Source organism: Rattus norvegicus, chromosome Y (genome assembly GCF_021556685.1).
Source record: "Rattus norvegicus strain SHRSP/BbbUtx chromosome Y, alternate assembly SHRSP_T2T, whole genome shotgun sequence".
Classification (NCBI taxonomy): Eukaryota; Metazoa; Chordata; class Mammalia; order Rodentia; family Muridae; genus Rattus; species Rattus norvegicus.
The window spans coordinates 72824409-72834042 of record NC_141555.1 but is presented as its reverse complement, the minus strand read 5'-3'; the positions used below and the strand labels follow the sequence as shown (position 1 = coordinate 72834042).

General features: G+C 42.1%; 1 pseudogene; it reads left to right on the top strand.

Moving 5' to 3' along the window:
* The first annotated feature begins 4257 nt into the window (after positions 1-4257).
* Positions 4258-5192, top strand: LOC147998106 (Y-linked testis-specific protein 1-like; annotated as a pseudogene).
* The last annotated feature ends 4442 nt before the right edge of the window (positions 5193-9634 follow it).

Below are 9634 nucleotides of genomic sequence, written 5' to 3'. Positions count from 1 at the left end.
ATGCCTCCATGGACCAAAAGAATGGCACCGATTGGCTAGTCTATAATGACACAGATTCTGTATGATTCTGATTCAGAAGCCTGTAAATCCAAGATGAAGAGACCATCGGGCGAGGAAGGAGTTTTTGTGGGATGTTGACACCAAAGAAGGGATCCAATGTGCTAGGAATAAAAGAGAGGGAACCAAACGCCCTTTCATAATTTAACCTTTTTGCACAATAGCATCATTAATGAATCTTTATTTGTAGGTCGTATCCTTCTTGACCTAATCAATTCTTCACAACTAAATTCCCTCTGGGTATTAATCTTCAGAAAATTAATTTTGTGCGATCACATTCAAACCAGAGATGATGGTGAATATTTGGATATCTATAGTGGGGTTGGGTATTATTTTTCCCACGTGGTGTACCCTTTAGATCTCTAACTACCTCCTTCCCCACGGTAGCCTCACTGAATGATGTGAATTCCGGGTTATTAATGAGGTACAGACACCAAAGCTCATTGTCATATCCTGTCACCAGTATCAAGCTCGAAACAGCAAGAGCCACCTGTGGGAAGGAAAATATGAATAAACTTTATGGTATCTCTAAACTGTAAACCCCCAATTTAATCAAAACATTGTTTTAAACTTAGTTCTCTTATATTTTGTTGTTCTTTAAATGTACAAGTCAGTGGGCTTGCTTGTGACTACTTGTGTAGTTTTATACTGTACATTAGCCATCTTCATCCTCACAACTCACCTCCATTTCCTCCTGCACACACACACACACACACACACACACACACACACACTGCTTCTCCCCTTTCTCTTCCTAAATGCCCCCTTTCACTTAATAGCCCTTATTAAAATCTAAATTTCACAGTCATCTGTTTGAGTCTGGCTTGTTTCACTTAACATTGTATTTTACAGTTCCATCCGTTTTTCTGAGAAAAAAACCCTTTCCCCTTATACATAGATGAAAATCACATCAATGTATATCACATTTTTTAAGCCATTCATCCAGTGATCAACAGTTAAAGTTATTCCAATGGCTTGTCTATTGCACACAATGTGGCAAACAGAATGGATGTAAAGTGGTAAGGAATCTTTTTTTTTTTTTTTTGATCGTTGATGTGGAAGGGTCTAGCCCACTATGTGTAGTTTCATCCAAAATGAAGTTGGTCCCTGGGTTGTATGTGAAGGAGGGAAATCTGAGTAAGTCATGGATAGCAATCCACTACTCAGCATTTCTAAGTTGTCTTTGCTTCCATTCCTGCCTCTAGAGTCCTGCCTGAGTTCTTGCCCCAACTTCGCTCAGTAACAGACTGGTAACTAGAAGCCTAGAGTGAGAAACTTTCCTCCTCAAATTGATGGCTATGATGAGATTATTCTTCTTTTTGCCTACTTGGTCTTCCTTTTTTGAAAGTTGTCTCTGTTTACTGTTCTTAGAAAGATGATATTACATGTTTTCTCATGGGCTCTCTGTCTCTCACCGTGTCTCTCTCTGTCTCTGTCTCTGTCTCAATCTCCCTCTGTATTTGTGTGTTTGAGTGTGTATATGTGTATTTTTTCTGTGTTAGTGTGTGCATGTGTGTGTGTTTGTGTGTGGATGTATGTGGTTGTTTGTGTTTTTATAAGTGTTTCTGTGAATATGTGCATAATTGTGTATGTGTGTGCGTGTGTGTGTGAGTGTGTGTGTGTGTGTGTGTGTGTGTGTGTGTGTGTTTGCTTTCCAGGCTTAAAAAAATTCCCCAAGGCTATAATCTCAGCAGGTGCCTAGAGAAGGAAGATGAAGGGGAGAAAAGGGGAAATAATCATGTCATTTGAGTCAACCACACATTGAGGTCAGCCACATAGTAGACCAACAGTCACATAATGGCAGAGTAGTCATAAGAGCAGAGAGAGAGTAAAACTCAAAGTGTGAAGGAAAATGTGCTTAAAACTACGATAGAAGGGAGAAAAAGAAGACGGTGCACTTAGAAAAGTGGACATATTTTAAAAAGTTGCCATAAGTGTTAAGCTCTAAGTACATTTAAAAAAATTATAATGTTAAAGAGGAAGGGAATTATTGGGAAGAGGGAAGGGATGGTCAGAGTATAGTGGGGACAGGGGAGGGTTCTGAAAGAATCCTTTTGAAGATCTGGAGAACTATGTGACACAAAAAATTAAAGTGCACTGTAATTTACAGGTAAATTCCATACTTACCTGCATCCAGTATTCTGTCTACCCATATTTCAAAAAAAAAAAAAATACCTCATCTATTTCATCCTGTTTTGGTGCATTTGATCTAATAAATTCCATGTAACCAGAAGTGCTGGTAAATTTTAAAGACATTTAAAATATGACTGGTCGATATCGGGTTTGTCATCAGTTTATCCCGACTTTGGAAGCAGGCCTAGGAGCTAATTTACCTCGCTTTTTGCAAAGAATCCATAATTCATGATTGCCATTTACTTCAATACAAGGTATTTAATCCTGTCAAATTCCAGTTTTGTTTGAATAAAAGTGGTCCTCCTCTAATTGTGTATTTTGATAAAGCTAATTTTGGTGTGCTATCCTGTGGGCTGCCTCGGAGAGAGAGCCTAGCAATATTTCTGATATGGAGAATGACTTAAAGATAACCAAAGGAAAGAAAGGAGCTGGTAAAATAACCACCAAGGCTGTTGGTGACTCAGAAACCAAAGACTTTTTTCAGAATAAAAATGCATGAAAAGAGCTACTTGGGCAGACTGTGACTCGAGTAATCAGAATAATTGGGTGGGGACTTTATTTTGGATCGTCAGGAGGATACACGAGAAGCTAAAACCTAGATGCTGGAAGTTTCTAAGCGTAACTAGGGAAGGAACTGACCTGAGAGGGCTTCTATGAGATAAGAAGAGCCTGAATGATGTCACAGAGAAGGGGGGATGTTGCACATCTCTTCCACTTGGAGGCGCTAGACGACCTTGAAGGTGGGTTCACTATCTTCGCAGCGGTGTGTGAAAGCCAGTTCAGCTCCTGAACCCCACAATTGTTCAACAGCCTTTTGGTGCCTGACCTGTTTCAGAAGACAGAATCTGGACGACTAGGATATTTTCTTTCGGTAAATGCGTTTATGAAGATAACTGGGACCCTTGTATCCCAGAAAGCTAAAAGTTTTCCCTCGTACAGCAAGTAACCTTATGTTCTAATGTCTTCCACGTTTGAGAGCTAGGCGGATGGTCTAGGCTAGTCAGTCTCCAGAGTTTATTATACTTTGATAACAATATCTAATTCATAACTCTACTAAGATGCCAAAGCTCCTCTCTGTGCCTGTGCATTTTAGGAGATAGTATTTCTTTGTTTTTTTTGTTTTTTGTTTTTTGGTTTTTTTTTTTTTTGTTGTTGTATTTTGTTTTCTTTTTTTTTTTTTTTTTTTTTTTTTTTTTTTTTTGTTCTTGTTGTTTTTTTCGGAGCTGAGGACCGAACCCAGGGCCTTGTGCTTGCTAGGCAACTGCTCTACCACTGAGTTAAATCCCAACCCCAGGAGATATTATTTCTAAATGGCTGTTTTTTCCTACACAAAAGACTCTTGTTGCGGTTGAAGATGCAACAGCATCGCGGAATAAACCTGGGACTCGGTCAAGATGCACAGTACAGAAAGCCAGTGGACTGGTGTGCATTGTCTCTGGGCAGATACTTGTGGATGTTGCCACATAGCTCATATTTAGAGGGTAGAAGAGGGGTGTGGATACCCTTCTGGCTCCTTTGCTATCCTTTCTCTTTTCTGCTTGATTAAAGTGGGGACAGGGATACTTAATCCCACACTGACCTAGGCATTCAAGATGTTCTTCAGCAGAGGCAAAGTGCCTCGGGCTGAAGAATTGTGTCTGAATATGTTATTCTGAGCTGTAGAGAACCATTTTTTCATTTCCCTTTGAACTTTAGATTTTGATTTTTGGGAGAGGGTTTTTATGTGGGTAGCTTTGGCTACTCTGGAACTAATTCTGTAGACCAGGCTGGCCTTGATCTCATAGAGGTCTGCCTCCTTCTGCCTCTTCAGTGCTAGAATTAAAGGTGTGCTCCACCATTGCCCAGCCCTCCTACGAACTTCTGATTATGACAGAATTAGATTCAGATGCTCAAAACGGTTTATCATCACCTTCCTCACCTTTTCCAAAGTTCTCTTAGACAAGAGACTTGGTTGAGCGCCCTCCCCACCCCTCCCCAATCATTCTTGCTGGCACTCATATGACAGAGGCAACAGCACTGTGTGTGGTTTAAGCAGGTGAGCTCTTCAAACCCAGGCCATGGGAAAGTATGAAGCCTGAACAAAGAACGATAGCCACAAGACAGTGGACCAGGAGTGCCGTGGCCTACCACACTAGGTCTTCAGCCAAGAAGAAGAGGATTTCTCTGAGGAGGATGAGCACACCATCCTTCCAGAAGCAGAGGAGGAGGAGTCCTTCTCCCCAGGCCCTGGGGACAATTGTGGGCTGCAGATTTTCTCATGGATGGAAGAAATGTGATGACCCCGTCACCCAATAGTAGGCCATCATTCTAGATCAACTGCCAACCAGTCCCTCCCTCTATCTTGTCAAGTATGATAGAATTGATTGTGTCTATGGACTGGCACTTCACAGTGATGAGAGGATATTAAAACATAAGATCTTGACTCACAAAGTAGTGTTTCCTCAAGTGAAAGAAGCCCGTCTCGCAAGTGCCATGGTTGGCCGAGCTTTGGAGCATAAATTTGAGGGAAATCATAGCTCTAGGGACAACTGGAGGGGGGTGGTCCTAGCCCAGGTGCTGATCATGAAGGACTGGTTTTACATCACCTATGAGAAAGATACCGTCCTATACATCTACCAGATCCTGGATGATTACACAGAAGGTAACCTCCATATCATTCCAGAGATTACTCCAGTAGAGGTAAACTCAGATGTTGACAGCGACATCTTAACAGGACAATGTGTGCAGTTCACCAGAAGTGACGGGTCCAAAAAGATCAGCAAAGTCGTTTACCAAGTTCTAGCAAAGCCTTCAGTGTACTTCATCAAGTTTGATTGTGACGTCCACATCTATGTCTATAATCTGATGGAAAAGATCCGTAAAGGTGAAATTCACAAAGTGTGGGGGACATGGATGGGGAATTTATAGGATTGGGAGGAAATGTTTGTTTTTCTGTGTTTCAGATACACAAGGGCCTTTGACAACCCCAGTATCTTTTCCTGTGGAATTTGTTTTTGCTCTAAAATTAAAATGTGCGATGTGACCTTTTGTGTGTGAACACTTTGGAGGAGACTGACTGTGGTGGATGGAACATGGAGAGGAAGCCTGAAAGGTCAAGGCTGTGAATAGTAAGTCTATTCTCACATAGGCTAAAACAAACAGGACAGAGCTGGTCTGGTCTTTAGGGAGAGAAAAGAACTTGAGATCAGGCTTAGAGGAGCAGGGATGGCACAGGGAAAAAAAATGGATGTTTAGGAAGCAGTGGAGAAGGGCCAGAAATAGATAGACTCTCTGAAGTGAAGTTTGAGGGAGAAACATCCAGTTGGGGAAAGAGTGGCAGGTAACAGGGAGGTGGTCTTGGAACTCAAGGGGAAACCCAATAATCTGATCCAAGCAGACTCAGAATCAGAGAAGATCTGGGATTGTTTGACTAACAAAACCTAATGAAACCTGTTTCTCATCTGAAGATGTATTATTTTTAATTATGTGGTTAGGGGAAGGGCATGAATACAGGAGACCACAGAGACAAGAATAGTCAGGTCCCCTGGAGCTGAAATTAAAGGTGGTTGGGAGTCATTGGACATGAGCTCAAAGAACAAATCCAAGTCCTCTTTCAAAGCAGACGAGCTCTTAATCCATTGCTTATCTCTGCAGGCCCCTAAAGTCATCTTTTTAAATAAATCCAACCTTCACATGCAGAGAAGAGACCAGGATGAGGGTAAGAAAGATTAAATTGATGGTGATGTGGAAGAAAGACTAAAGAACACATGGGGGAGTCGAGGACACTGAGGGACGAAGGATTCCAAGATGGAGTTCTCAAAAAGTGAAGCAGGAGACCCAGGAAGAACAGAAAGGGTCTAGAATGAGTTGAACTTGGGCCACATCCATTTTGGTCTCTTTGGTTCCTTAAAGAACAGCCAAGCCATCATTTAAGAAGGTGGATGTGAGGTGGAGGCTTCCCCAGAGGACATTTTGACGAGGATAACTCAAGAGTAGTGAATGCCAAACTCAGTTTATATCTATCAATTCCTGAAAGTATCATAAAGCCCATTATTTTGTATGATCATTAAAAAGTAATTTAAAAAAGAACATGAGGATGCCGTGAGTTTATGTCACGTGTTAACTGGATCCTGGGTATAGCTTCCCTGTGCACTGTTAGACTCTGTTGCATCCTGTAATATTTTTTGATGTCCCTTCTCAATGCCCCTAGATGACCACAAAGAGCTCCTGCACTGGCTTGTCTTGCCTGGCTCTTCTTCGACTGGATGGCTTCCTACACACCTGTGGGCCCTTTTACCCTATCTAGCCTCAGGAAGTTCCCGTCTTTTATTCACATGTAAGCTTATCCTCAGGAAAATCTTGCTGGTGCCTCCAATGCAGACGTGCTGAGCTCTTTCCTATGCCATTTGCCCTGACTTTAAAATGCTTTGTGGTTCGTGACCATGTAGCTCTCTCCTCCTTAGAAGCCCCTGTGCACTCCATGGGGTCTCCCTGAGCCACATCTACACTCCAAGAATGTCTTTGGAATCAACCTTATCTTGGACTCATTCATTGCTGTTTCTTCTCTCAAGAATAAGTTTCTCACTGCAGGACTTGAAAATACTTTCTATCATTGATTATTTCTGTATTTGTGAGTTTTTATGCTGGCTGGTTGTCTGACGGTTTCATTGCTGCGAAAAGACACCATGACCAAGGCAACTTATAAGGGACAACATTGTTTTTTTTGGGTTCTTTTCTTTTGGAAATGGGGAACGAACCCAGGGCCTTGCACTTCCTAGGCAAGCGCTCTACCACTGAGCTAAATCCTCAACCCCAAGGAACAACATTTAATTAGGGCAGGCTTTCAGGTTCAGAAGTTCATTGTATTTTCATCAAGGCAGGAATCATGGAAGCTTCTAGATAGACATGGTGTTGAAGAAGAAGCATATAACCCCCACAGTGATATGCTCCCTCCAACAACGCCACACCTACTCCCACAAGGCCACACCTCCTACTTGTGCCACCCTTCCCATGGGACAATCACATTCTATCCACCACAATGATTTTATGCCAACTTGACACAAGCTAGAGTAATCAGAGAAGAGGGTGCCTCATTAGAGAACATGCCTCCATAAGATCTAAGTGTAGGGCATTTTCTTAGTTATTGGTTGGGGAGGGCCCAGCCCACTGTGAGTGGCACCATTCCTAGGCTGGTGGTCCGGGTTCTATAAGAAAACAAGCTAAGCAAGACATGATGAGCAAGATAGTAAGCACTGCCACTACACAGACAATGCCTCAGTTCCTGCCTCCAGAATCCTGTCCTGTTTGAGTTCCTCTCCCAACTTCCTTTGCTGATGAGCAGCAATGTAGAAGTGTAAGCTGAATAAACCTTTTCCTTCCTAATGTGCTCTTTTGGTCATGATGTTTCCTTACAAAAATAGGAACCCTAAGTAAGACAATTTCTTATAAAAACAGTGAGTCTAGTAGAGCCACAGACTCTTACCTCATAACCACAAATAGAAAAGTATAGACACTTTGTCTTAATTTAAAGGTAAGACTTGCTCATGTACTGACCTGTGAAGTTCTAGTTTGCTTCCTTCTCTCTGTGATGAATGCCATGAACAAAACTAACTTGGGTTGGAAAGGGTTATTTGACTTTCAGGTTACAGACCATCACTGAGGGAAACCAGAACAGGAGCTTGAAATGGTAACAAGGAGTCCTGCCTGTTGGCTTGCTCCCTGTCTCAGTCATAGTTTTGTTGCTGTGAAGAGACACCATGGTCAAGGCAACTACTATAAGTGAAAGCATGTAATTGGAGGCTACCTTACAGTTTCAGAAGTCTGCTCCATCATGATGGCAAGGAGCATAAAACTGGAGCAGTGGGGAGCTACTGCTCTGAAGCAGACAGAGAGAGAGAGAGAGAGAGAGAGAGAGAGAGAGAGAGAGAGAGAGAGAGAGAGAGAGAGACAGAAAATCTGGGAAAGCATGGGTCTCTTGAAAAAGCAAACCCACCCTTGTTGACACACCCACTTCCTCAAATGAGGCACACCTCTTAATCCTTCTAATCCTTCAAAATACTGTCACTCCCTGTTAACTAAATATTCAAATATATGACTGTGGGAGCCTTTCTTATTCAAACCGCCACGCTCCCCACGGCTTGCTCCATTAATATTTCTTACAGCCTAAAAGGCTATTCTTTTATACATGACTACTGATGAACTTGCCCACAATGGTGGGCCCTCCCACATAATCATTAATCAAGAAAATGTTCCATAGACTTACGCAAAGTCTAATCTAATGGAGGCAGTTCTTGAATTGTTCTATCTTCTCAGTTGACTCCAGATTGTCAAATTGGGAAAAAAAGAGAGAGAGAGACCCAGCACTGTAAAGTTTCTCTTATTCCATGCTACATACTCACCACCAGCCATTCTTTTATCTCAGTGTATAGACACACTTCCCTGTATGGCAGAACTGAAGAGTAACTACTGTCACCAACATGAATACGCGAGGATATGTGACAAGAAATGAATACATTCTAAAGCTCCCAATGCCAAGCAAAAGCGTTTTAGTGTGTGCTACACTTACTGGGAGACAGTCAGTCACTGGCCATTTAATGGGTCACAGTAGACCACAGAACCAAAAAGTCACAACCTACATATCATCTCCTCTCAGCAGGAGACATAGCCCTTCTCAAAACCCATGAATCTATCTGTATGCTTAGATTTTTTCAACACCTACTTTATTTAGGGTTTTTAAACCTTCTAGCCCACCAACCAGAGGTAGCAGAGAGAGAAAGTTGATAGGAAAAGGGAGAGAGTTGTGGACCTTTTTAGAAGTAATTCTTTGGGGTAACTTCAATCTTCATGGTGCAGTGTGGTCCAATAGCAAATGCAAAACACAAATCCGTAGCATTGCCTTGATCTGGCAGAGACCTCAAGGCTCTAATAAACCAACAAGAAGCAGCAGAAGCAGCCAGAAGCAGCCCGAATAGCACAGGTACTTTTGTGCATTTCTCATTACGAAATAAGACCAGCAAAGACCATCGAATCCTTGCAAGGTGTAGCAATGTAAAAATGTCCTGTCTCTTTGTGGGATTACATTTATGTTCTCCATAAACATCCTGTCCCCCTTCAAGCATGTGCTCTAGCTAAATATCATATGCCTTCTCATGTTTCTGCTTCAGCAAAACATCGTCTCCTAACATAGCTTCTAGAAAAACAACCTGTGACACAAATTAATTTCCAAAGAAACCAAATTTTTTTAACTTCATCTAGCCTTATCTCACACTCGGCCATGACATCACACAATGTATAATGGCAGTCTTGCAAGGCTCCTAGGCCTCAGCTCCATCAGCCACTGGAGCTTCTGCAATTGCACTATATGAAACTCAGCCCCTTTCATGAGCACAACCTTCAGTTATCCCTGTAAACATTGTGCTCTCTCCATCTTTGCTCTCCCCTAATAGCTGTCCAACTTCTAGCCAAC